The sequence below is a fragment of the Sceloporus undulatus genome, chromosome 4 (genome assembly GCF_019175285.1).
Source record: "Sceloporus undulatus isolate JIND9_A2432 ecotype Alabama chromosome 4, SceUnd_v1.1, whole genome shotgun sequence".
NCBI classification, from domain to species: domain Eukaryota; kingdom Metazoa; phylum Chordata; class Lepidosauria; order Squamata; family Phrynosomatidae; genus Sceloporus; species Sceloporus undulatus.
In genome coordinates this window covers 160,844,031-160,871,946 of record NC_056525.1, presented here as the reverse complement: position 1 = coordinate 160,871,946, position 27,916 = coordinate 160,844,031, and positions in this window count along the sequence as shown.

Sequence of the window (27,916 nt, the reverse complement as noted above, 5' to 3'; positions counted from 1 at the left end):
TGCCATAAGGATTTATGATAATATATTAAATTATGACATTATACAATGGTTAGTGCCTTTATTTAACCTTCTGCTCTGTCAGGCTGATCCTCATGGTCAGACAATGTATCTGTTGTCTAATTTTCTTAATATTAGTATGGAAAGAAAGTAGGCAAAGCAGCCTAATTAATACAAAACCAAATAAAGTGGAGAGAAAAGTGTTATTCACTGCTGCTTTGGAAGAAATTATGCCCTAATAAATGAATTCCTTGTTGATCCAATTTGTAGTGCTGCTGAACTGTTGAGGTTATACACAAAGGCTAATTTCCACATCAGTTCTCTGAAAACTTTTCTTTATTTTTTACATAACATTCTCATCTCTCCACCCCACCCCTCTAATATTCTAAATGTCAAGACTTTGTGTACCTCTTATGCTCACTTCTGGCATTACTTCCCCAAAGAGACAATATTCAAAGTCAGTGATGCTATAGATTTTTTAACTAGAAAGAAATCATAAGGACCTAATTAGAAATTGGTGGTTCAGCTGGATTTGTTCACATAAAATGCACAGAAGCTATGGTTAGGAAAAGCACCTCATCATTTTTAACCTTTCTTTTTTTTAACCATGGGCATCCGTTGTAAAGTCCAGAAGTATCCGGCAAGCCCAGGTGATAGGCCCCATGCCTAAACTATCTATTTTGTGGACCTCTTAAAAATAAGGCAATGACAGCTCGAGGGTGCATGCAAGCTTGCATCTTGATTTTGTGGCATACAGCAATTAATTGGGACCATTCATGTTTTCTTCCAATAATGTCACAAGCCTATTGGTGCCCATCTCTCCTTGCAGAGTGTTTTGTTGAAAGTAACAGCAACAAAAGCCATGAATTCATGTGGGGACATTGTTTGCCATAAACATGGGCATTTTCTCAGTTGTTATGGGGAGTTTAATGTTCAAGGGTATGAAGTGTGACTCATGGGCCACATTCAGACCCGGTTTTGTGTCTCCTGAATCCCCTGACAATCCCCCAAAGCCTTTTGATTTCCCCATTTTTTCTCAGCCAAGAAAATCTCAATCTATCACAGTAAATTAGTCAAAAGGACCACATATGTTGATTTATTTTTCAATAGCATCAATTATTGGATCTGATATTTCCTGTCTATGGCCCTGAGCAAACAGGCCAGGAAAACTTGGTGACCCACTACCTTACCTTTCGTCCTTTTCTCTGCTAGTGAGCTGACCCTCATTGCAGTGCCTGATGCAAAAATGAGGTGTATGACTATGTGGGTTAGCCAGGTGCCCCATTTCCACATCATGCATGAAATGTGGAGAGATGCAAGGGAAATGCTAGGAGCATGGGAGACATCTAAACAGGTTTTGTCATATTAACAAAATAGACCTGAATTAAGGGCTGTTTACCCTGGGACTATGAAGGATCCACCACATCTAAGTCTGGTCTGCCAGGATCTGGCCCAATCGTGGCCCCAGAATTTGAGCCTGTATCAGCAAAACAGGACACGAGGCCAGGGGATGGGGAACATGGGCCTTTTGTCCCATGTGGACAGCCTATTCTGGCAGAAGCAATGGAAAGTACATTTCTATACTGCTTATCAGCACTCCCAAAGTGTTTTACAAAGTGTAAGCTGATTGCCCCCAACAATCTGAGTACTCATTTTAGCAACCTTGGAAGGATGCAAGCCAGAGTCGAGCTTGAGCCCTTTTGCTGGTATTGAACTCATGACCTTATGGTTTGTGAGTGAGTGGCTGCAGTACAGGCATTTAACCACTGCACCACCAGGGCTATTTTTACTCCTATTGGTTACCAGTTGGACACTGCATTATAGTACCCATCAAGAAGACCCTAATCTGGAATTAATGGAGATTGCAGTGAAGGGCAAATTATTACAACTAATGAAAGCTAAACCCAGAGAACAATTCTTTCAACAGTGGAACCTGCTTACAGTTTACAGTGGGCCCTTGCTATATGCTGGGGTTTGGTTCCAAGATCCCCAAATCCATGGATGCTGAAGTCCCATTAAATATAATGACATAGCAAAATGGTGTCCCTTATAAAAAATGGAAAATCAAGGTTTGATATTTAAAATTTATACTTTTTGGGGACATTTTCAAACCGTGGATGCTTGAATCCATGTATAAAAAAAATCTGTGTATAAGAAGGACCGACTGTATTTTGAGCTTAGAGGCTGGATGGGAATTGAAACTCTGGTCTCCAGAGTTGTAGTCAAACATTTAAAAAACACTGGCTCTCAGATATAGATATAAACATAGATTTATATGCACTTACACATATGTATGCATGTATGAATGAATGAATGAAGCTATGCTATAGTGACTGGTGTTTTCCATGTCAGCAGGGCCTTTACTCTGCTCTGGGTGATAGTCTGCCCTTTAAAGAAGTTACTTTAAAGCCAGTCTAAATCCCAGAATGGCTTCATTGTCCCACTTTTGTGAGGAATTAATATGTTCCTTGTGCTTTGGATTTTAAATTACTATCATGGGGGGGGGGGGGGAGAAGAGTAGTATCCATATTGTACCTTGAAGGGAGACCTAAGCTGTAAACTTTAACTGCAGTCTGAGTTGGCAATCATTTCACATGGACAAGACACCGCAATGGAAATTGCTCTATAAATAAGATCCCTTACAGAAGAATTAAAATGGAATTCATATTATTGATGTTCACTAGAGGCTGTAAAAAACATAAGACAGACAGGAAGTGGCACTTGTTTCAAATCACCTTCTGACGCATCTGAAGGACACCGTTGAAGTTGGTTTTGATCAATGGTGATGAATCTGTTCATCTGGCTCTTAGGGTAACTCTAATGTATTTGGAAACCTTGAGGAAATACAGCTGGGAAGAAGGAGATAGGAGGGATATTAACTCGATCTATAGAGAGTTCAATTCAGTGGTTAGTCCTGCAATCTACAGTGAAAGAATGTCAACTTAAATGCTTTTTTGTTTGTTTGTTTGCTTTTTATTCCTCTCTTAAGCTAGTTGGGATCTTCCAGGAATAACAACCCCTGGAGTAAAAATAATCATGCTGTTTGGAATGGAATACTCCACCTCAGTGCCAAACTATGTATTTCATAGGAAGTAGCTCTGTTCAAATGTTCTGTTTAAAAGTTAGGTAAAGAAACAAGAAGGAGTACAATAGTACAAGTGTTTTAGCTCTGTCCCCTCCCACCTATCCTCATTGTTCATCTCAGGTTGAGAGTGAGCTTCTGAAAAGAGGAGCCTTTGTATCTTTTTAATGTAGTTAAACATATTAAATACACTTAATAAATGTAATACAGAGCCCTCAAAAACCAGAGGTCTTCATAGGAGTGTAAAAGAAATTCATTGGCTTTGTACTTCTCCATTTAAACAGCCCCTCATATCCCCTGAGACTGGCAGCAGGAAAACATACATTCTTCCTCAGAAATCTGCACATGTGTGCAGCTTGTGGGACTATAATGTATTCAAAGTCATGTACACATCTGAAAAAATATGCACAACTAAAAATATGTATATTTTATATCAGATCAAATTTCTAGATGGGAAACTGGAGAAAGGTCACAATGCAATATGACATGGAGATGGGATAAGAATGCAATGTGATTCTGAAAAATGCAATAAAAATTAAAAGTGATTGCTTTTTACCTCCATATTTCTCCACCATTTGTGGGGTGTACAGAAATAGCTCAATATTTCCTGTAGCAAATATTTGGCCACACTCTGAGGACAGCAGTTGAAATATTATGCTTATCCTCAATATCTAGACTCACAAGTTCATTTAACCCTTAATTTGAAAACTTGAATAGGGCTAGCATGAGGAAGCGAAGGTACTGTATTTCCAATGTTGATTTACTCCTTTGCATGCTCTGATGGATTGCTAAATTCCACCAGAATTTTCTCAAAGTTACCAGACAAGCTAAACATCACTGGGAATGATAGCACTGAAATTGTTAATTTGAAACAGGACAAAGGAACACCTAGCAATTCAAGTCATCTTTTAAATTTTGTTCTTCTTATATTGGGAAAGGAGAATGAAGAAAGCTTTTGTTTATGAGAGAAAGGAAACGAGGAACAATTGGCAAGCAATTAGATCCCTCCAGTGGCCGAACAATCAAATTCAAAACATGAAAAGGAAAAGCAGCATTTTGAAAGAGGAAGAAAGTAAGGACTTCTGTAACATAATGACATTTGTCAATGCTGAATCTGATTATTTAAGTTTCCTCTCCCCCACCTTAGAGATACAGAACTAGGTTGCTCTTATAATTCAGATAAGGTGGAAGCCAAGCATGACAAGCTGGGTCTATTATGGTATGAGGTATTTCAAGTGCATTGTGATTGATGCTCCGTTGTTAGCAGTGACATTGATGGGCTGCCACATCTAGCAGGTGCTGCAAAATGTTTTAATTTTGTTTAAAGTGGCACTTATTTTTATTTGGTACTCTGGAAAAATTACTTAGAGTGAACTTAGCCCCCCTGAAAAGGGACAGATTTACAACTTCAGAGTGTTAAACTTCATGTTAAAAACCACACACATATTATCACACAGTGTGAACATCAGGATGTCATGAAATATTTTCTTGTATAGCACTAACAGCCTCTCTTTAAAAAGAAACACAAAGTTTAGTCAACATGCTGCTCATTGCAAACACTCTAGGAATGATCTGGAATGGGGAATTTTTTTAAAAAAGCCACTGATGTAGTTTTTATTTTTAAATCTCTCTCCATCCCCCCTGCCCTCCTCTCTCTCTATAATTTATCACAACTAAATCTGATAAAGTACATCTGATAACATTAAAGAAATGTTAAGAACATTTACACTGCAGCTCTGTTGCTGACTATTATCAATCCAACTTTGACTTAAGGTGACCCTATTAATGAGAGACCGCCAGGTCACCCTGTCATCAACAGCTCTGCTGCAGTCCTACATACTCAGGGCCATGATTTCTTTGATTGAGTACATCCATCTGTAATGTGGCCATCTTCTTTATTCTTCTGCCTAGTGAGTCATGTCATCTCATGACACATCAAAAGTATGACAGACTCAGTTTAGTCATTTTGGCCTCTTGGGAGAGTCCAGGCATAATCTGTTCCAGGACCCATTTATTTGTGTGTTTTTAAAATTAGTCCACAGTATCCACCGAACTCTTCTCCAGCACCACATTTCAAATTAGTAGATGTTCTTCCTATCAGCTTTCTTTATTGTCTAGGCTTCACAACCATATGTAGAAATTGGAAATGCAATATCATGAGCCATCCCAACTTTAATGTTCAATTATATATCTTTACATTTTGGGACCTTTTCAAGTTCCTCCATAGCTGCCCTTCCAAGTCCTAGTCTTCTTCTGATTTCTTAACTTCATTTCCAATTCTGATTAATGAGTGGGCCATGGGATGGAAAATTTTAAAACTATTTCAATGTCTCCATTGTCAGTTTTAAAGATATGTAAATAATTTATGTTAATTATTTTTATTTTCTTAATGTTCAACTGTAAATCTGCCTTTACATCCAGTCAAATACATTCATTTACTCTTAGATAAGGGATTAGAGAATTTCAGTCTTAATGAGTCTTTGAGAAAATTTATTTCTTGTAGAATAATTATTTCTTATAAATGGATGCCTAACAATAAAGACCATGGCTTAGATGCGGCAAATAGTGCAGTCCTTCAGATGCTGTTGGACTGTGACTTCCAGAAACGATAGCCAGTGTAGCAAATTGGTGGGTACTGCTTGGACCTGCAGTCAACAACATCTGGAAGGTAACATGGGCCTAAATTCAATTGCTGGTCTATATGGAGCAGTTCCATTTTAATGCATGAGTGTGTGCTAAGCTTACATTTATGTAATTTGTATTGATTCTGTTGGCTTACTCTACTTAAGATTATCAATTGGATTTCAGCTCATATTGCTTTGGATTCAATTTCAGTGTACTGTATATCCAGTCCAGTCCTTTCCAATAGTATTGCATTCAGGACCAGCATTTAAAGTCTCTGCGACAAATCTGGAATATGGTTTACCTTGAATCAGAGTCTGAAATTCTAGTTTCCAGGGACCTATTCACACTACAGTAATATAGTGTTATATACTGTAGATAATCCACTTTAACTGCAATGGTAATATCCTAGGTAATCCTCAGTTTTATAGTTTGTTTTTACTGCATCAGAGCTCTCAGAGTTCTTGCTTATACAGTGGGACTGTATGTGAACAGGAGCCTCTTAGCATTAGAAAAAGCACATTGCAGATGATGAAAGCATCTCCTCATGCAAAGAAGAACACATGGTGAGGAATGCTTAAACAGGTAACACTCTCTGAACTTTTCCCCATTTGTTTTAGATGGCCATATCTCTGGAGTGATCCAAATTGTTTTATACTATGCTGATCTGCTCTGGAGCTAAGGTAAGGCTTGTCTCTTACAACTGATACTTGCTCCAAGTCAATTAGAACCAGATGATTTCAGGATTCAACTAAATCATTTGCCTCCTTCAAAATACAATGGATCAAAACCTAAATACATTAAGTTGGAAAAAAATAGGCTTTGATAGTCAGTGTAGATCCTTCTTTCTTATAGATATGTGTCTTACAGTACAATCCTATACACATCCTATAGCTTTTTGTCACCATTGTGATTGATGATGGTGCTAGTATTGAAAAATGTCACAGCAAGTTTTGAACATCATGACAGTGTGGAATTGGGGAACTTGCTGATCTTGAGTATCATTCACTACCTTGCTTATCTATCCTGTGATTTTCCAGGTCAATATCTTTTTCCATCTAAAAGGTGCTTATAGGAACTTAAATGAAATACACATGTTGACATCTGAGATCACAAATCTTAGCAATATATCTTTTCCTTTGTGACATAATGTTGAGAAAACATCACTGAAGTAGCATAATGAAAGGGTGTGCTTTTTTAGCCCCAGCAAGCTTCCTATATTCCAAACAAGATGTTCTGCAGAACACCAGCTAGCAGAAATCTTAGTGTTGTAGATGAATAGCATTTTTTTCTCTCATTCCTCAAGCTACATTTACAGATTTAGAAAAGGAAACTTGAACTTCTGTGTCATTAATTCTTACTCTAGTGCCACACAAAAACATCTGCACTAAGCAAGTATAAAGACAGTGAAGGATGCTACAAGCAATGATCATCTAACTGTTTAACCCAATTTGCCAGCTATGAACAACAAACTGGCAAGGGTCAACTCAGAAGAAGATCCCATTAGCAATAGAACAAAGTTCAGATGCATCACAAGGCAATACAGAACATGGACAACACAGGACATCATTGCTGGTTTCTTTAATCTTGTAACTAGGGATGTGTGTATTTATAAATTTCATTCTCACAAGCAAGAACAATAATTTTACAATTTTTCCCTTCTTGCTGCAAGAAAGGCACCAAAAGCAACAGTTTTTGCAGCCTACACATAGTTTGGGATTTATTCTGTGCAAAAAAAGAAGAAGAAAAAAACTTTTGTGTAGAGAAAAAAAGCTCTGAGTAATGACAGAAATCTCATTTTCTGTACAGGCAATGTGTTTTCTGTATAGAAATGTTGCTATTTTCTATTTTCAGTATATTTTCTATTTTCAGTATATTTTCTACTCTCAGTTCTGAAAAAGCTAGTTTCAAAATATGTATGCATGCACTTTCCTCATAGAAAAAGTCCCATACTATGAATATTATTACTTCTCTGGGATTCTTCTCATCAGGTATTTCTGAAAACTCCTTTTCCAAGGATTTCTTTTAAATTCAAATATTTTCCCACTCCTATGTAAACAACAACAACAATGAGTATATAAAAGGTATGCTGTAAGCAAGCACAGTTTGTGGCTATTTACAACATCACTACTGATCTGAGGCATATTTATTGAGCCTTTTAACATCCCATTCCTTGAAAGAGTTGTACTGAGCTAACTTTAAAGAAGCTTACCTCTAGCCTTAAATCAATAGTCCCTTTCTCTCACTGAATAATTTACATGTAATACTAAATAGCACAGGAGATCCTATAGAAGCTATGATGTATGCATTCAAGCAACATGAAATTCCATGTGAAATCAGGTGAGAAAACAATTGCGGTTGGCTTTAGATATGCCTGTGGCTGCTAAGCTAGAAATTGTTATATCAAAGAAATGCTCTGGCTCACCACACATCACAAGGGGATGGGAAATGCCAGGTATCTTTCATGATGATAGGATATAATACTTTTCCATTTGTTCACTATTGGAATACCAAGTCTGGACAAAAATATCTTTGGTCTATTATTTTCACTTGGTAATAATGGGTCTTCAAAGAATGGACTGTGTCAGTTGAATTATGATTGACATATTTAAGTTTTTAAGTGTAAATTTTTGTGTGTCCCTTTTTATTATTTACTTCCTCTAGATCTATAATTTTTGCTTTCTCTACAGTAAAAGAAAACAAAAAAAGTACCAAAAGTAAACGTTAATGGGTTTTTGGTTTAAATGGGACATGGATTATACATATTATTGCTGTCATACATTTAAGAGTGAATCAACAGCAGCTAGGCTGAATGAATCTCTCTCTCTCTCACACACACACACACAAACATACACATGTAGATACAAGCAGACATACATACACAGTAAACTAGGTAATGTGCTTTTAAGCATCACTCCATCACGATACTTATTTTCAATCTCAGGTTTGTTTCAGAATTATATACTGCTCAAACTATGTTTTTCCTGTGGTTTTCTATGAAGAAATGTCAGCTATAATGTGATATATGAATCCAGTAATTTTTAAAGATAACTTCAATGCTGTCATTGAGGCAATTTCTGCAGAACAGTTCAGACTTCCAAAGATAGACATTGAATGGTCAAAAAATTAGTAAGAAAAAATGCAGAACGCTTATAATCATGCTTCATTACTTTAGGAATGGTAAGTAACTATGTGTAGCTACTAGAGTTGGTTTATTTTGTCCATTAGTCATATCTATGGTCTTTTAGATAGGACAATTAAATAGATCATTAGTCATTTTATGGGGTGTCCACTCAGAAGTTAGAGGGAAATTATTTCTGTCCTCCCAGAGAGTTATATGTAATTCCTCCTTGACCAAAAGCAGAATCTTTCCAAAGAGATAATCTGTATATCATCAAATACCTTATTAATAACATTTTCCGCATAGCCTTTATTGTCATCATAGATTTATGATAGTTTGGTGCAACATACCTGACTGCTTGGTAGTAGACGAGAGTGAGTTTAACATTGGTCACAAGTCCAATTTAATATATTGAAAGTATAGTGAAAAGATGAGAATCCATGTGATGTAGTGGTTTGAGTGCTAGACTAGGACACTGAGGGACCAGGGTTCGAATCCTTGCTCAGTTATAGAAAGCCACTGAGTGACCTTTGGCAAGTCACACTCTCTCTATCTCAGAGGAAGGAAAGGGGAAATGAACAAATTCTGCCAAGAAAACCTCATGATAGGTTTGTCCTAGGGTCACCATAAATCAGAACTGGCAACTACAACAGAGAGAGAATGCTTTAAGACATTGTTCATGGAAACAGAGGGAAAACTGTAAAGTATGCCTACCTGGTGAAGCCTAGCAGCCAGAGCTTAAAAATGTTTCAGAAGAGTCACACTGGTTCACAGCAAAGATCTATCTACTCCAGCATCCTGTTCACACAGTGCCTATGGGAGATCTGCCCATGTCAATCCATGTCCTCCACCTCTAACAAATGATATAGACAGCAAGCACACTGGCTCTGATAAGCTGGAGACTAGTCATCCTGATTGTAGCCATTGGTGGCCCCATCCTCTGTGACTGGCTATGGAATTTTGAAAGTTAAGGCCCAAACAGACAGGCCAAAATGAAACTGCTTTGGGTCACCTTGGAGGTATGCTGTTTAAATGATGCATGCATCCTATGAGGCCAGAAGCCGAACCAAAGCCATGCACCACTCCTAAGGACTGGAATGCAGCTTTGGCACAGCTTTTGGTCTCTTAAGATGTGTGTGTCATTTAAAAAGCATATCTTCAAAGTGACTCAAAGCAGATTTATTTTGGCCTGTCTGTCTGGGCCTTAAAATTCTAAAGCCCCCCCCCCCCCCCTCGGTTCTATACAAACCAATTATACAAACCAGCAAAGAGAAAATAAGAGCTGAAGATTCTTCGAAAGGTGGCATCATGAACCTAAACATAAAGATTGGCAGTGATTGGTCAGGACTCTAGAAACAGAAGGAGACAGAGATGAAGGAGTAAGAGTGCTACATCAACCATGTAGCATAATGAATTCATATAAGACTGTATAGTTTCACTCTTTCTTCACTTACTTATCTTGCTGGCTTTCTATTTCATTCAGTGTATGAACTGGTTCAGCTTTTTCTTTTTTAATAACAAAAGTGTCCATCATATTGATCAATGGAAGGACAAGGATTCTTGTCACAGGCTGACTGCATCTGACTGTTCTTTTACACACACCAATGTTGGTCTGGCCTCTGTCCCTCACAAACTGACATGATGAACAGGTTTTGTAGCAATTGCAACATCCTATCATCAGATACTTTTTTATGTTTCATCCTTGTAAAAAAGTGCACCCTATTCACTAATGTTGAAAAAAGTAAACATTGGCATAAAGGGACAACACTGAGCCGGGTGAGTTTAAACACTTCTCTGAGGTGAGGATCTAGGTTGGATTTTTCCTATATATCCCCCAGATTGTGGCCTGCCTCATCATAAAACTTAATGAGAATCATATTGGGAATTAATCATTTATCTACTATTTCCACAAATACATAGCTGGGACTAGGTTGGAAAAAAAGGTAATATTTAATATAAAATCTGAAGACACATACAATAGCTCTGTTAGTTTGGAAAAGCAGTATGCCAAGGGGTCTTGCAGCACCTTTGAGACTGAAAGATAGGAGTTTGTAGGATGAGCTTTTCTAGATTTGAGCCTCCTCTATCAGATGCCTGTGAGGAATCTCACATCTCAATACTTCTGAATGCATCTGAGGAAGTAGGTTCAAATCTATGAGAGCACACACTTGTTGTTGTTATTGTTGTTGCTGTTGTTGTGTGCCTTCAAGTAGTTTTGACTTATAGTGACCCTAAGGTGAATCTATCATGGGGTTTTCTTGGCAAGTTTTTCAGAGGGGGTTTGCCATCCTCTGAGGCTGAGGGAATGTGACTTGCCCAAGGTCATGCAATGGGTTTACATGGCCAGGTCAGGATTCAAACTCTGATCTGTAGAATCATAGTCCAGTGTTCAGACCACTACACCATGCTGACATATAAGGAATCTCATCTCATATACATGTGAGAAACTCACATCTGAATGAATCTGAATGTATCTGAGGAAGTAGGCTCATGTCTACGAGAGCTCATGCTACCAACTTCTATCTTTCTATTTGTCTTAAAAGTGCTGCAAGGTCCCTTTGCATAATATTTAATATAATAATGCAAGATAATATATGCTACAGTACAACAAAATACAAAGGAGTAAAAATTGCTTAATTGTTAAACAATCAGAAATAAAGTTTTGGATTTTGTTTTTTTCTCATGCCAAGTCCAGCTAATCAGGGCTCTGTCCACTGAAGCAGATAGAGATGCTTTGAAGAAACACCTGCTAGGCTAAACAAAGGTTCCAGGAAGAAATATGTTGATGACAATGATGATGATGACGATAAAGTTCTGAACCTGTTAGAGAAGTTCTCTTTATGTTCTAGTGGTGAATCATCATTTCACAAAGTTTCGACTGTGCCTTATACTTTGACTGTACCCAAGAGAGCTTTCTTGCACAAAAGGCTGAGCACTATACAGCTCCACTTGTTAAGCTTATAATTGACTGGAGAAAATTCATGTGCATGTTTAGAGGAAATTGGCATATAACCTCATCTAACAATAATGGGAACTATAAGCCTGTGAACTCCATTTCACAATGGTGAAGCTCTGTTTAAGGAGCACAGTATTCTTCCATAAAGCAATAATAGATAATTATTCTTGCTCTACTTTCTTGACCTACTGCTATCGTATAAATAGCACCCCACCACTACCGTCATCTCTTGCTGGCATTCTACTGACATTTCCCAGTTCAACTCATGCTGCCCCGTTCTTCTGCCCTGCACATTTTCAATGCTTCTGTTTTAGTTATAAATGCTACAAAAGAAGTGGTGGAATAAAAATAGCACCTGGGCATTATGATCCTTAACTTCACAGCCCAATACATTTCTATTTGGTAGACCTCACACTGACACAGACTGTGAAATACTGAATGTGAAGTCTTATCTTTCCACATAGCTCAGCTACGTTGTGACTTGAAGACAGCACTGGGAAGTCTGCAAACTAAACAACAACTTTCTTCATAATATTCTTTTAAATTAAAGATAAAGCTTGTTCTTATTACCAAACTATAGCTAATCATATTATTTTTGCAATAGGAATGTAAATCCTCACTGACCTCATTCTCATGATGGAAAATGAAGAAACACATTTTTTCTCACTGCAGAAGATGATAAAAAGTTTTCACATTTGTATATATTTTGGTAGAAGTATATACAATTTGCAAAGTGAATTTCCACACAAATCGTATAAATTACTTCTGTACAAATTATGACTTTTGCATGCACTTTTTGAAAGTGGAAGCATTGGATGGGTTGGTTGTGACTTTTGGACCAAAAATTATTTTCTTTTATGCTTGCTGTATGTGCTTTTCTTTAAGGGGGAAAAGAGTGGTTTTGTGCAGGGGCTTCATGCATTAATTGCAGAAACCTTGATGGGGGAGTGATTTTCATCATTTTTCTCCCATGCAAGAAGTGAAAAATGTCCCTGTAATTGCTGATTATTTCTGACAAGGTGGCTTAATGTGTTGGAGTCCCTTTTCTTATTAAGGGTGAAAAGCTAGTAACTTGTCTTTACTACCCTAGTTTATATAAGTATTTATTTTGCCACTAAAGTACTATAAAGTACTAAATAGTACTTCTCTGTGCAACCATGAGTTCATCAGTAAATTGGCATGGGAAATAGTTTCCTTGTTCAGAGACTAATTTCCTCATCCTCTTTTAAAACTCCCCTTACTTTTCTAAGGGATTTTTCGCTTAAATCAACTTCAATAATTATAAGAAGCAAAAAAAAAAAAAAACAAAAAAACAAAAAAAAAAACAAAAAAAAAAAAAAAAAAAAACAAAAAAATAACAAATAACAAAGAATTGAGGAACTTTAATGAATTGAAGAGCATAAGAATCTCCATACAGTCAGCAGAACAAAACAATAGATAAACAGATGTCTCATTGTTATGATACTAAATGTAATACAAATGAATTTAATTGGGGGGAAAAAAGAGTGGTCAAGACCACATTTCATAGTCCCTGAATCAGAAGTCTGCAAGGAAGAGAAAGAATGTGGAAGGATGATTGAAGTCACCAGTTGTGATGATGGTACTGGAAAGCAGGACCCAAAACAGCTTACATCCAATTTGAAACAAGGAATTAGAAATAGGACAATTAGAAACTGAAAACGATCAGTACATTTCTTTTACAAATTCAAGCAACAAGCAATGTTGTTTAAACAGTTTGAAGCACACTTGAAACATGTGTTCTGTGGTGTCCCCAGGGTCCACCGCAAAGACAAAAATGTTTCCTTTCTGCTGTGTGTGGATATCCTCTTGACTGAGAACCAAAGCTCTTGCTGAGGAGCCAGACTGAATGTACCAAACACCTAATGGGCAGCAGCAGTAAAAGAGGGTGACACTGGCAGAGGATCTCTCAGAGGCAACAGCAATGGCAGCATAGCTAATGCTTGTTAGTACTCTGCAAAAGGAGGTGTGGTAAACTTCCTTTTGAAGATATTTTCCCATGGAAATCCAGTGACGAGGCAATTCAACATGAAACATGAGATAATGCTAGGATACTCTCAATGAGCTACTAGGGTAGAATTGAGAAATAAGGACTTTGCCTGTGTTGTGCTTACAATTCCCCAAAAATCTCAGGCTCACAGCTTGGGTATTCTCCTAGATTCAACTCTGAGTTTAGATGTCCAGGTTTCAGCAGTAGTCAGGTGTGCAATGGAACAGCTAAATTAGTGTGCCAGCTGTGCCCATTACTCAAGACTTCAGATCTAGCTACAATGACACATGCCTTGATTACATCCCCTTTGGACTACTATAGCACACTGTTTGTGGGACTGCCTCTGAAAACTGTTCTGAAAGTTCACCCAGTTCAAAATGTGTGTCAGAATGCTGTTCAAGGCCAGTTATAGGGAGTATATAACTCCCCTGTTGAAACAGTGTCACTGGTTACCAGTTTGTTTCTGGGCACAATTCAAAAAATTAGGGTGTGTGTTTTATTTATTTCTAAATTTTGTATGTTTCAAAATAATTCTATATTGTTTTAATTGTGACTTTTTAATTGTTTTAATTGTTTTCAAAATTGCATTGATAGATTCTAGTTGATTTCTTTCTTTCTGACATCTTAGGTCCCACTTGGGCATGGAAATGCAATAAATGAATAAAATCAATAAAAGGGGGCATGTAAATACAATACATGAATACATAAATAAGGGCAATAAGCTGAAAGAGAGGCCACTGAGATAAAGTGCAAAAATGAACAAAAAAAGTCCTGCATGAGTATTTCACCCATTATTAATTTTTTTTTCTCCCAAAGCAACTTATTTTCTAACAAACTAAAGAATTATTTAGAAAAAAACTGAAGGGCAAAGCACACAGAAAAAACAGAAGGGCAAAGCACTTACCAGTATGAGAGATGTGAAATAGTTTAATGCTCCAGTCCCTGTTCACAAAGAAACTAGGGCATCCTTACAACACTACAGTTTATACTCCTTTGGAAGAATTCACAATATTTCATCTTGAATAGCACCAATACTGATTTATAGTATAAATCAGCACTGAATACACCAGCTCTGTCAATAATATGGAACAGAGAGCAAGGATAGTGACAGTGTAAGGGCTTCACTCCATGAGGTAAAAGCTTCTAAACATTACAGGGTGTGCATGTGGAAACACCACAGCAGGAGTGCCATTTTAAGCAGCATCCCTATAGTGAGTGCAATGTGTCCTCCAGCTATTAAACCAGGAGTAAATAAACGTACCATAAATCAATTGGGAAATCGTTCCCATTCAAGTTATTTTTGGTAATGATGGTAGGAAGAGAAATTTCAGATATAAAGGGTTTAGAATTGCATGGAGAAAATTGTCCAAGCCACATGATATGCTGATATACACAATTTTTAATTGTTGTTATTTGCCCTGTTTTGTTTTAATTATTGTCCCAAAAAAAGCAGCATGGTGAGAATAAATTTCTGTAGGAGCAGCTTGGTGGGAAAAAAAATATAGTGTAATTCTAGGCATATTTATATGGCACTAAGCTCCACTGCATTCTCCCACTGTCAGCAATAGGAAATCTTCCCACATTCTTAGTGGAATGGGAACAATTTGAGATTTCAACAATTCAAATATAGAAGAAAGTAGAGCTGGCAGAAACTGTTCATTTAGATAGAGGGATATTCAACAATTCAAAGTCTGGATTTGAATTCCTGTATATTCAGAGATGTTTGCAGTATCCAATTAGTTGGGCACTTTTTTTTTAAAGGCAAGCTCTATGTCAGGTAAGTGGGTGGTATGGGGCTGGGGATAAGGCAGTCCAAGTGCACATTTTTGCCTCTGATGGGTGCATCTGCACTGCAGAAATAATATAGCTTGAACCCACTTTAACTGTCATGGCTTAATGCTATGGAATTTTGGGAACCGTAGTTTTGTGATACATTTGGCCTTCTCTGTCAGATAGCTCTGGTGTCACAACAAACAACAGTTCCCAGAATTCCATAGCATAGAGTCACAACCATTAAAGTGGGGTCAAACTGTATTATTTCTGCAGTGTGAATGCAGCCTGAGTTGCCAGTCCCTAAGCTTGCTGCCTTAGAAGCTATACAAGTCCCTTATTCTTCCCTTTCTCTCCTTTCATGTCAGACAGTGGAGAATAAAGCAGATAGTGTCTGCACCAATGCCCTGTCTGCACCAATGCAGGGCAGCCCTGAATATCCTGCCCCTACCCTATTTCATTGCAAAGTCCTTCATTCTGAGTGACTGAACACACACATGCACCACTGAGCCACCTTATGCATCTGCCATTGTCATGCATCACTTCACTCTGAGGTCAGAACATGGTGCTTTTGCTTTTCTTCTTTCTTTTAGTGCATGACTTTGCCTTCAATATGACTCTGCCTTGATGATCCCTTAAAGATATCCTTTGACCTTTTCCTTCAGTGTCCACAGGAATATATCCTAAATATTTATTCTACCATGTAAATAGGCTGTGTTTAACCTATTGACCCTTCTCTTTGCTTTTAACTGTAACATGTGGGCCCAACTGCATGCTGAAACGATTTATAGCCTCTTTTTCTTGGCCAAACAAAATAAAAGGTAGTTTCAGAAAATGTTGAGTGGAGGGGAAAAAACTGGGGGAAGAGAAGGAATATTTAAATGTCTCCTGCTCTTTGTTCTTCTACTATCAACTCCCAAAGCTGCTTTCATCTTTGAGTTTTGGATATGTGTTTGCAATAGGAAATATCCTGAAATCTCATGAGGGAAAACAGATGGAGTGAAATGAGGCTTTTAAAAAGAAGCAGATAGGGAAAGTGTATGTGAAACATCACCAATTTCAGTATCAGTGTTTTCCAGTTTTCTAAGACAGTGTCACATGGAGTAAAAGCTTGTGAAATGCTGCCCATTATTTTATTTAGTCCACCCCTGAAATCTGCTACATTTCTCCAGTAGTGGTAGGCTGGTAGTAAAGACATAAGAATAAGAACAATTTCCCCCTTCCAGTTTATTAAGCAGGGGACCCTAAGCATCATACTGCTTTTCTCTGGAAAAGCCCTTGCTATGTCTTCTCAGTCCTTATCAATCAATGCTATAACCCATGAGAGCCACGTTACTTTAAATGCTTTTCACATTGTGGAGATGTCCCTAATAAATCTTCTTCCAAATGGAAAGGGAGAGATTAATGCCAGTGTTTCACCATTTTAAGGTTCAGACATGATTGGTAGTTGTGTATATGCTTTAAATCCACAAAGTATCAGAGCCTGTCTCCAGCATCTCCAGCTAGATCTATGAAAGTCTAACACCTTTAATGTTTGGAAACCACTTTATGACTCTGAAAAATGTACTAAGAAATACAGTGAATGGCTTTATCCCAGCTTAGTGTAATAGGTCTGCATGGCTATGCATGCATTTCCCTATACCTAGACATGAACATTGTCAGATGTGAAATAATCATAGCAGTCAGAAGATCTCCTGAGGATGACACCATTTGGTGTCTGGCTATGGAGAGACATTCTGTCTGCCTGCTCCAAACAAAACAGTGAGATGTCATGGTTTTGCACATAAACATGTTGCTTGATTTATTGTGTGGGTATGAAGTAAGTAGATGTTAGGAGAGGGGAGAGAATGGAGTACTGAAGTACATGCTGATTACTAAAATGTTGCCGTTCTTGTTTTCATCTATCCTACCTTTTTCCCAGTTCAGGATTGTTTGATCTACAGTTCAGGATTGTTAAATCTACAAAATACATAAATTAAAATGAGTTTAAACAAACAATAAACTACATATAGCAAGTTTCAATATTAGCTAGATTCAGCACAATATTTTGGGAGGGGTGGAGCTTATAGAGTAAACTGAATTTTCTGAAAACTCTTCCAGCACAGCCTTATGTAGAGCATGTTACATACCGTGATCTAACCAGGATGTAACTAAGGCATGTGTAACCATGGCCACATGTAACATTTCAAGGAATGGGTGCAGCTGGTGTACAAGCTTTAACTGTATACCGTATATACTCGACTATAAGTCGGCCTCATGTATAAGTCGAAGGCAGGTTTTGGGGGCGAAATTATGGATTTTGATATGACCCTTGGATAGGTCGAGGGTAAAACTTAGGAACATGCAACAAAGGATCCAAATGATGAAGCAAAGGAAAACAATGCCAAAGAACCTACAAATTTCTGGCAGGCATAATGGTTTTGGCTCACACTAAAGGATGAATGGGAGAGCAGGGAGAGGTCAATGCTTCCAAGACAGATACCATTCTTGCCTTTTACCAGGGATGGTTCTCTTTTTAATAAGAGTTAAGTATTTACATTGACCCATGGATAAGTTGACCTAGATTTTTTGGGTACATTTTTTGACTAAATTTTTTAGACTTATAAATGAGTATATACAGTAAATGCACTCCTAGCTACTGCTGAAACCTGATCTTCCAGACACAGAGCTGCATCTAGTAGCACTCCCAAGCTGTGGACTTGCATCTTTAGGAGGACTGTAACCCCACCCAGCACAGGCTGAATTCCTTTTTTCTGATCAACCTTTCAACTGACCAGGACCAGGAATGCCTATTTCTTGTCTGGATTAAGTTTCAGTTTGTTTGTCCTCATCCAGTCCATTACTGATGACAGACTAGAGTTTTTGGTCAAAATAGCTTCCTTGGCTTGTGGTGGAATGGAATAACAGAGTTGGATGTCATCCATATACTGATGACCCCAAATCCCAAAACTCTGGACAACCACTCACAGCAGTTTCATGTTTATATTGCATAGCATGGGGCACTGAAAGCCACCGAGAGATGCAGCAAAAGCAATAGGGACACAATCCCTGAATCCTAGCATAGATCTCAGCATAGATCATCTACTAAAGTGACCAAAGCAATCTCTGACCATAACCAGGCCTGAAACTAGATTGAAACTGATCTAGATAAACCGAATCCAGAAACAGGAAAGCAGGGAAGCCACCACAAACTCCAGAACCATGTTCAAAATTGGAATGTTAGAGACTGACAAATAATTATCCAAATGGTGGAATCTAGAAAGAGGTGGAGTGAGAAGCAGCACTGTGAAGGGAGGAAGGGAATGCTAACATTCTCAGCATCCAAAACAAGTACATACTGTATATACGTGTAAGGGAAATGTATGTATCTGTTTGTCCTTAGTAGGATACCAATGAGTGAATGAATGAGAAGAACCTTAGCCTAGCTAGTACCAGGAAAAAGCTATTTGTTTGTGCATAAAATGCTGTTTTTGGTGGACAACCACATATGATTTTCCTATAGATTAAGACCTGAACTGTGAAGATTCTCATAAATCTAAGATTCTTCTCATCAGGGTTTCTCAAAATAAACATTAAAAATTAGTTTTTTAAATCATTTTTGAAAACTGTGATGTACCCTCACAAGGTACATCACAATAATATATATGTGAAAGTAAGTCCCACTGAAATCAAGAAAACTAATATTTCCTGAGTAAACATGCCTACTATCTCAATGTAGGCTATACAATATAACCTTTCAGATTGATCTATAAAGCAACTGCCTATGTACCCATGGAAGAGTCCTAACCTGGGTCATGATGTCCATCACCATTTTGGAAAATATAAAGATCCCATAAAAGTGAGCTGCAAGTTACTGATCACAGGGATTAGCCTATTTAGCAGTGCCATAAAAACAAAAGAACGTCAGTTCATAAGGTTTCATAGTAATCATTAACTCCCTTTTTGTGATCACAAGTAACAGACTATATATTAACAAAGTTTTTTGGGGGGGTTTTCAGGCTGTGGCCATGTTCTAGAAGAGTTTATTCCTAATGTTTTGCCAGTATCTGTGGCTGGCATCTTTAGAGAATGCTGGCATGGAAGAGAGTGAGGTGTGTGTGTGTGTGTGTGTGTGTGTGTGTATTACACACACACACACACTGTGTGACCCTGGGTAGGGAGGAATGATTTCATTGTTGATCTGTGTATTATTCTGTTGTTGAATGGCAAGGTCTCAGGGTGAGAGGATATGCAAAGAGGATTAGTGTCTGTTTAATTAATTATCATTGTGTGCTGGGAAAACTCCTGACCCTGGGTGGTTTTTTCATTTGCGTTTTTCTGGGTCTTGATTTTAGTGTTTTTCAGGACTGGTAACAGTTGGATTATTGAAATCTAATCCCATTTGTTCTTGCAGGAAAGGACAAGACAGCAAAACATATTCTACTAAAAGTACAGTTCCAAGGACACCCATTGAGTCACGATTCATTGGGAAGGGATATAAACCCTGAATTCCCAGTCTTAAGTCCACTGTAGTGCTCCTGATGCAGCAGTAGCTCAATGAATTTACTGGTCCCTTGACTTGTTATATGAACCATGAAGTCACATTGCCCTTCAATATTGCATTATGTCAACTAATAGGAGAGGCATTGATGCCTTTCAATATCTTAATAGTTCATTGGTCAACCGTTCTTGTGATCTGGACCAACACAAATTGTATTGATATAGTCTGTACAGCTCTTGTTATGTCTCACAGAAAAGATTTTTTAAAATTATTATGCAAGAAAGCATCCTGCCAATATTTAATATGGATGAACAAATTGTGGGTTTTTTTTTAACCATCTAATTTGAATTTGAATTATTTTGGAGTGATATTTTATGTGTCAACAAATGAGTAGGAAAACTATAAACACATCAGTTCTACACCAAGCCCCAGTGGTATCTTATGAGCCTGCCATTGGAGTGCTACTTGCATGTGTCTTTTTTATATTCAGAAGATTGTGCCTTGGAAACTTGACAAAAATTATGCCATCTGGTTATCCATTTGCTTATTATGAGCCCCATCAAGAAGGAAAGAAAAGTGCATTGTTAGGTCTCTCTAGATTCAGACTAAATCAAAAATGCAGTTTGTTTGATCTAGTATGGTAGATATGTCTTTGGGGATTGATTAAAGTCAGAGGTACATGGCACTACATTTCTTCTGTGTATTTCATCATCAAAGGATTCTCATTTAGCTCTTTGAATAAAATATGAAGATAACAGATAAAGCTCCCACGTCAAAGCTAAAATCTTTCAAGCCAATATTTATTAAAACTGAAAGCAGAAGGGAGTAAATGAAGACACCTTTGTATTAACATGAGCAAATAAATCTGATATTGTAGATATCTTTTGATTCTCTGGAAGATTTAGGTTTCTTATTTAAACTGAAGGTGGAAAAGTTCATCAGTCTGGCAGAGAAATGAGATTTTATTTCCAGAAACCCTCAGTCAAATGCATGATACTGTATGGAGTAGGAGTGGTTCCAAAAATTAACTTGTGGGAGTGTACAGATGATAACCTTTGACCTTAGCATATTGTGGTTGAAAGCTGAAAAGACATATACACCTAGCATTCTTTTACATTAGAATTTGTCTACCCAGAGAAAAGACTGTTCATGAAAATGTGCACTATGTTATGTTTGCACTAGCAAGCTTTTTTTTTTAAAAGATTTACTTTCATTTATGTTGAAAAAAGGACACTGATTACACAAATGATAATTTTAACTTTATTGCACATATGTTAATTCTAACATAGTGGTTCTTAACCTGTGATGCATCGGGCCCGGGGGGGGGGGGGGCGATGTTCTCACCGAGCTCCATAAAGGCTTAAAGAAATGTCATGAACATTTCCAGTTTAAAAGGAAAGAAAGCAGAAAGGAGGTGAAGCAGGAAGGCAGACGAAGTCAGTCATACATTAATTTCAAAGAGCAGTAGTCTTTTCCCAGTGATAGACATAGTTTGCAGACAGTTTCATTACAATATCTCAAACTGTTAAAAAATATCATCCAAACAATGCTACCTTTATAGGGCCAACCAAAATGCACAATTACATGTTGCAAGCTTTCAAAGTCACACTGGCTTCTTCATCAGACAAACAAGAGAAAGAAATTGAAGATATTAGTCATGGGCCTGCATTTTCTATTTCTGATCTTAGTTCAGATGGTAGGGATGGGAGGGTTATCTGCAGGCTGGCACCTCCCCCTTTGGTCATGTGGTCACTGGTAGATTTTCAAAGTCAAGTAAATTTAATGCCCGTTTGCAATTCAAAGATGATATTGCAAATGATTGTTAACAATTTAAATATGGTGAGGGTCTCATTTGAAGTTCCTGCACTAATTACAAAACCTGGAAAACCACAAACAATAGCTGAAGAAATATTACCTGCTGCAAAAATCATGGTCTCTGCATTGATCTACAAGAAAGCTGCCAAGGATCTTTCCTTAATACTTTTGTCAAATGACACATTAAGGAGCAAATTGACAGTTTGTTAGCCAATATCAAGGAACATTTATTAGAAAGACGTTGCATGCCCCCCTATTTTGCTTTGCAACTGGACAAACACACAGGCATAATAAACAAAGCAACCTAATTGTGCTGTGTTAGATATGAGCATGGAGAAATATTTTCAGCAACTTACTTTTCATCTCTGCATTGGTACACACTACAGCTGAAGACGTATTTAACAACTTAAATAAATGTATAATATCCCATGGCATGGATTGGTTGAAGTGCATAGGAATTAGCACAAACAAGGCAGGAACAATCTCTGGAAAGCTTATTGGCCTTGTAGCATGGATTAAGGAAATCATACTGTCTGTGACATTGTTGCTTATTTAGGGACGTTCTAGTTGCCAAGATGATCCCATAATTTTTTTAAAAAAAACCTTAAATGAATCAATAAAAAGGTCAGTACTGAAGCATGGCAAGCAGGATGAAGGGAGAAGAGCTGACCTTTCTTCTGGGGGTTTCAAGTTGCAGCTGATGAACTGCCCAAAAAAGTGGGTAGAAAGCCCTGCAAATGCAAGGGGAGGATGGGCAGGATGGTGGAGAGAAGAATGCATGAGACTAGAAAAAGAATCATTGGCAGCTGCATAAAACAGCGAATGGGGAGAAAGGGGGGAATTTAATTTAAAGTGAAGAGAAGGAGGCAAGCTAAACAACTACCCGAAAGTAAAAAGCTGCCATTTTTCTCCACTTTACATCTGGTTCAACTTTGCTTTATTTCACTTTGGGAGTCATTATGTGTGATAAACTTCCCGCATTTGTGGGTTTTTAAAAATTCGAATCTAGTTTAAATCCTGTTTTTCAGTGGGATCTCCCTAGTGTGATAAGCTTCTAAGTCCAACACCCAAACCACTATTCCTATACCTTAGTTACTGAGAGTGTACATTTGACTTTATGTGTATCTCATTCCGTAAGTTATTGTATACTCCAGCTACTATCTATTATAATTCATAAGAGTATCCCCACTCCCATCTGATATCTGAGATGTCAATTTTCTGGCAACTTCCTCAACCCCGACCTGGTTTGACAGCTGTAACACCTCTCCACAGCTGATGATTTCTGCATGACTTTGAAGCTGAGGGAGAGAAAGGAGGGAAAGTTGTGAAAAAATATTACTCTGTACTCAGTACCACTGAGAGTATATATTTGACATAATTGTGTGCATATCTCATTACATAAGCCACTGTATATCTTAGCTATTATCTATTATAGCTCGTAAAAGTACCCCACATATACCTAGATATTCAGGTGTATCATGGGTAAATACAACACATACCCATGTCAACAGCTTCCTGTTAGTCATATAGCCAGAGCGTTCATATATTAAATTTTACCAGCAGCAATTAAAAACATTTCCCGTTCCACCTCTTGTGCATCCTTGGCTTTTAAAATCTATATGCCATAGGAAGCACCTTCTCTCTGTATAACTGGTGTTTATATGCTGCAATTTATTATCTCTACAATTGGTTACTTCTAGAAATGCTCGAGAAAATTAGTGAAATCTATCGAAGGATCAGTTTCTTCTTCTAAAATTGTCTTTAATTTTTTATTATTTCCATACTCACTGCAAGTATGGAAATTATGTGTGTGTGCAATATATATATATATATATATATATATATATATATATATATATATATAATTCAGCAGTCTGAAATAATAAATATTACGTATAGATTATTCAACAGGCTAGGAAAATTACAGTACTTGATTCTATAATTATTTAATATTATGCACTGTCTCGGCTAAAGTATTTTCACAGAAAATGTCTCTTTCACTTAAGCTGCCTGAAGGGCACTATATTATCTTTTGGAAATGATTGGCACTTCAGTGATGAAACAATGACTCAATATCACCTTACTTTACTTCTTCTTTCTGAACGCTTCAAAGAACTCTAGGCACCCATGAATAGTTCAATCAGGCTGCACTGTTTATTTCTGCTTCCAACCGTGTCTTAGGCCTGTTCTGCATGGGCAAAAAGTATGTGCTCGGCACGTACTAGGGTTAGAAAAGGGCGTCCCTTCCGGACGCCCTAACCCTAGTACGTGCCGAGCACGTACAAAATGGTGGTGCCCCATACACATGGGCGCTGCCATTTTGGCATTGTGGTCACGTTGCAGACGCTTAGTGTCCACATGTCGCACGGCGGAAATGATGCTGCAAGTGTGCCATTGGCGGCTTGTGGCACCATTTCCATGCCACAAAAAGAAGCCGCTTTTTGCGGCTTCTTTTTGCTGCGTCTGGGACTCGCGCGGTTTGTCCGCTGCGGGTCCTGGATGCAGCAACCAGCGGCGCCGGCAGAGCGCCTTTTTGGGCGCTCTGTAAAGCGCCTTAAATTCCCTCCCAGGGAGTACGACAGAAGCAGAGGAACCCAATGTCAGCATGGGAAGGCTCTCTATGGTCCCACTCCACTCTGCAAAGCTGAATGGGACCCCTTGAGACCACCTTTATCCCCCCAAAAACTTGCTGCCACCACCCAATGATTAATTTGTCACACTGCTGCAACACATTGGGACATTGCCGGAGCCTTCTACTGGTAACTGACAATCAGAACAGACACTAGTCGAGCTTAATTTCTAGAGGTCCATGGATGTTCTAAGAACCACCTGTTAAATGGATCTGATTTCTCCTTTCCACAGCAATGGTCAGTAATTTACCTGAGAAGGGACATTTCTGTGAGCAGGTGACTTGAATACAGCAAAGGAAAAGTAGGGCATCCCCTGACACCACTCCTGAAGTGGCTCCTGCAAAGAAATGACTCCCCTTTGTTGTCACCCTATTTGGCAGCTAGCCTAGTGGTGGTGGGCATGTCCTTCAAAGTAACTCAACTTATTTTCCCTGGCCTGGGCAGCTAACTCAATCCAGGTGGGAGCCTAACTGAACTGATAGCTGGCCTCAGTCCACCAAAGAGGTACTCAGTCTTTTGTGTTGAATGAGTTCCAGACTGAAGGAAGAGGTCACAGATTGTGAAGAAGCAGTTGTAAAGCTTCCTCTCCTTCACTCTCAGGTGGCTTCAGGTCCCAGGAGTGCTGTACTATTATATTTACCTTCTGTGTTAAGAGTTCAAGTTCATCTTGTTTATTTATCATGATCTGTGCATCATTCCCATGAGTCATTGTGTGCTCCTGATTTCTTGCTGTTTTTGCCACTGTTGGCTTCCTCTATTATTGGCCTAATTTACTCCCTATCATTAAAGCTATTGTCCCCAGTATTTGGTGACCTTCTGTACTCTGGCATCTTGTCTCTTTCCCTCATGCAACTCTGTTTAAACCCACCTGATTGGATTTGGAAGACTCCTAGCAAATATGCTCTTTCAAATGTTGTAATGTGCAACTCATCACTTTCAAGGAGTTCTTCATGAAAATACAGCTCCTAGTCAAAGAAGACAAGCCTTTATTGATGGCACCATCTGTGGAGCCATTTGTTCACTTCTGTTATTCTTTCCCTTCTTCCTGGGCCATGCCCTTTAATAGGAATGGATGATGAAATAATAACATATTCTCTTTTAGTTTTCTCCCCATAGCTCCCTGAGGAGTGTAAATGCACAGGTCTCAAGCAGCTGCACCTTCTATTACAGCAAGACAATCAGATTGCATTTGCTGAAAATATAGCCTGGCAGACCTTATGACAAAAACCAAACATGACAGAGATGTTGCAGGTCATTACAATAATTACAGTCATCACCCATGTTCTTCAATCTTTATATATTGTGGCACAGTTGTCCAGGCTTCCCCTCAAAATGCCCACAAAAAAAGTCTGCTTTCTTTCCCCTTTTTGTTTTCCCCCTTGAACTCAAAAGACTCATCATGCAAGAGCTATATAGACCTAGTGGCTGCTAGGTCCACACCCAGACAAATCATTGGCTCAGGGATGCCCTTTTCCCTTAGACTAGGGATGGGAGGAGTATCTGAAAATATTTGAAAAAATGGTCAAAAAACATGTATTTCGAGTGTTGAGAAACTCTGACAAGAAGAATTCTAGAATAATGCGATTCTTTTAAGTTTAGGACTTATTTGGCACAATAGTTGCATGAGGTTTTTTGGGGGGGGAGATTGGTTTATTTTTTTAACTGCGCCCCCAGGGCATCATGATGCCACGTGCCTCTCCAGACAGCACACAGCATCATGGCACGACTTTGGCACTACATCCACATGATGCAGCACTGAAGGGGCATCATGAACTGGTGCTGCCATGAGTATGGCACCCTTTGGAGGGTGCAAACAGGAGCCGCTTTTTGTGGTTCCTTTTTGTGCTTTCCAGAGGCTGGATCAGGATTGTGGCGTGAGGCTGCCATGGCCCTGATCCGGCCAGGAAAGGGGTGGTTGCATGTTGTGACATAGGGGTAATCTGTATAGCCCCTTAGTAAAGAAATATATCCCTGCCTCAGCACATGGCCCAATAACAGCAATAAACACCCACAGAAACCTCCACACAGCACAGCCAAATTATCAACACGGCTCCAACACACAAGCATATCTTGTTCTTTCTCCACAGAGACTGAAGGGCTCTGAGGTACAGACCAGCATCAAAGGCTGGCATGGGGGTGGAGTGGGGGCACAACACATGCCCTGACTCCGGCCCATGCTGGTTTGATGCCGAGCACCCCACCACATAGTGGTGTTCCTCTGGCGCTGCATCCAGATGACACAGGGTCAAAGGAGCACCAAAAAGCCACAGCACTGGTGGCTATGGTGCCCTTTCTGTGGTGAAAAAAGAAGCTGCTTTTTGTGGCTCCTTTTTGCACCATGGAAAGGCCAGGGCAGGGCTGCGGCATGCAGTTGCTGCGCCCCCGATCTGGTGAAGAAAGAGGCGGCTGCAGGACGCCCCTTAGAGATGATCTGTTCAGCCCCTCAGTTCCAGAGACTGAGGCAGAAGATACATAGAACAAGTGGCTGTTTTTGCTACTACAACCCATGAATTCAGCGATGATTGCTCAGAAGTAACTATTTAATCAATTGGACTTGAAAGTAATGACACACTGAAGCTGACACAAACATATCCGTGAGAACTTATGAACAGACATGCCTTGTTGTAAAATTGTGTGCAAGATATCCAGGACCACTATTTTATTTTATTTTTCAAATACACAGAAAACAGTTTTGTTTTGTTTTTGGCTTCTGTAAAACAGTGCCCTGTCATTTTAAGATAGTTATTTCTAAAATAATCATTTTGTCACTGAGTAAAGTACACTGTCCTTCTAGAAGAAAGACCTGTCTAAAGAAACACACACATATATAATACACATGTGTATTAATCTCTCAATCCACCTAAAAGTAGACCAGGAACATTTTGAAAACATTTGCAAAATTGTTACAGAGCTTGTGGCAGTGATTGTGCTGGTATTATCATTAGAGGCTGAATTTCCCAAATACTTTTAACCATGCTATGGGGAATCCCATCACAGCCAGTTTGCTCTTGATTCTGGTTAAATTCTAAATATTGGTAACTCACTTTGAACAGAAAAAAATGTAGATCAGTTTTGAGGGCATCACCATTGCTGTTGAACCCCTAGAACACTCCTCAATTGTTGCAATTTTCTTTATCACAAGTGTTATTTCTGTGTATTGGCAAATATTGCTTTTGCTATGTTCAGTGCAGCACAAATGTATGCAGAATGACAAATGATCATTGTGTTCTGTTTTTCTGATTTACAAAAACATAATATATAACTCAGCATTTTTCTTTAAAAATCTATCTGAAATGCTCTTAGAAAAATATTATTCTCTTCTGCTTCAAACCTAAGAGAGCATTTAGTATTTCAGTGGCAGGTATGTGGTTACCAGACCTAAACAGGTAAACAAAAGAATAGCTATTGTGTCTCAGCTTGTTTTCCATAGCTGTT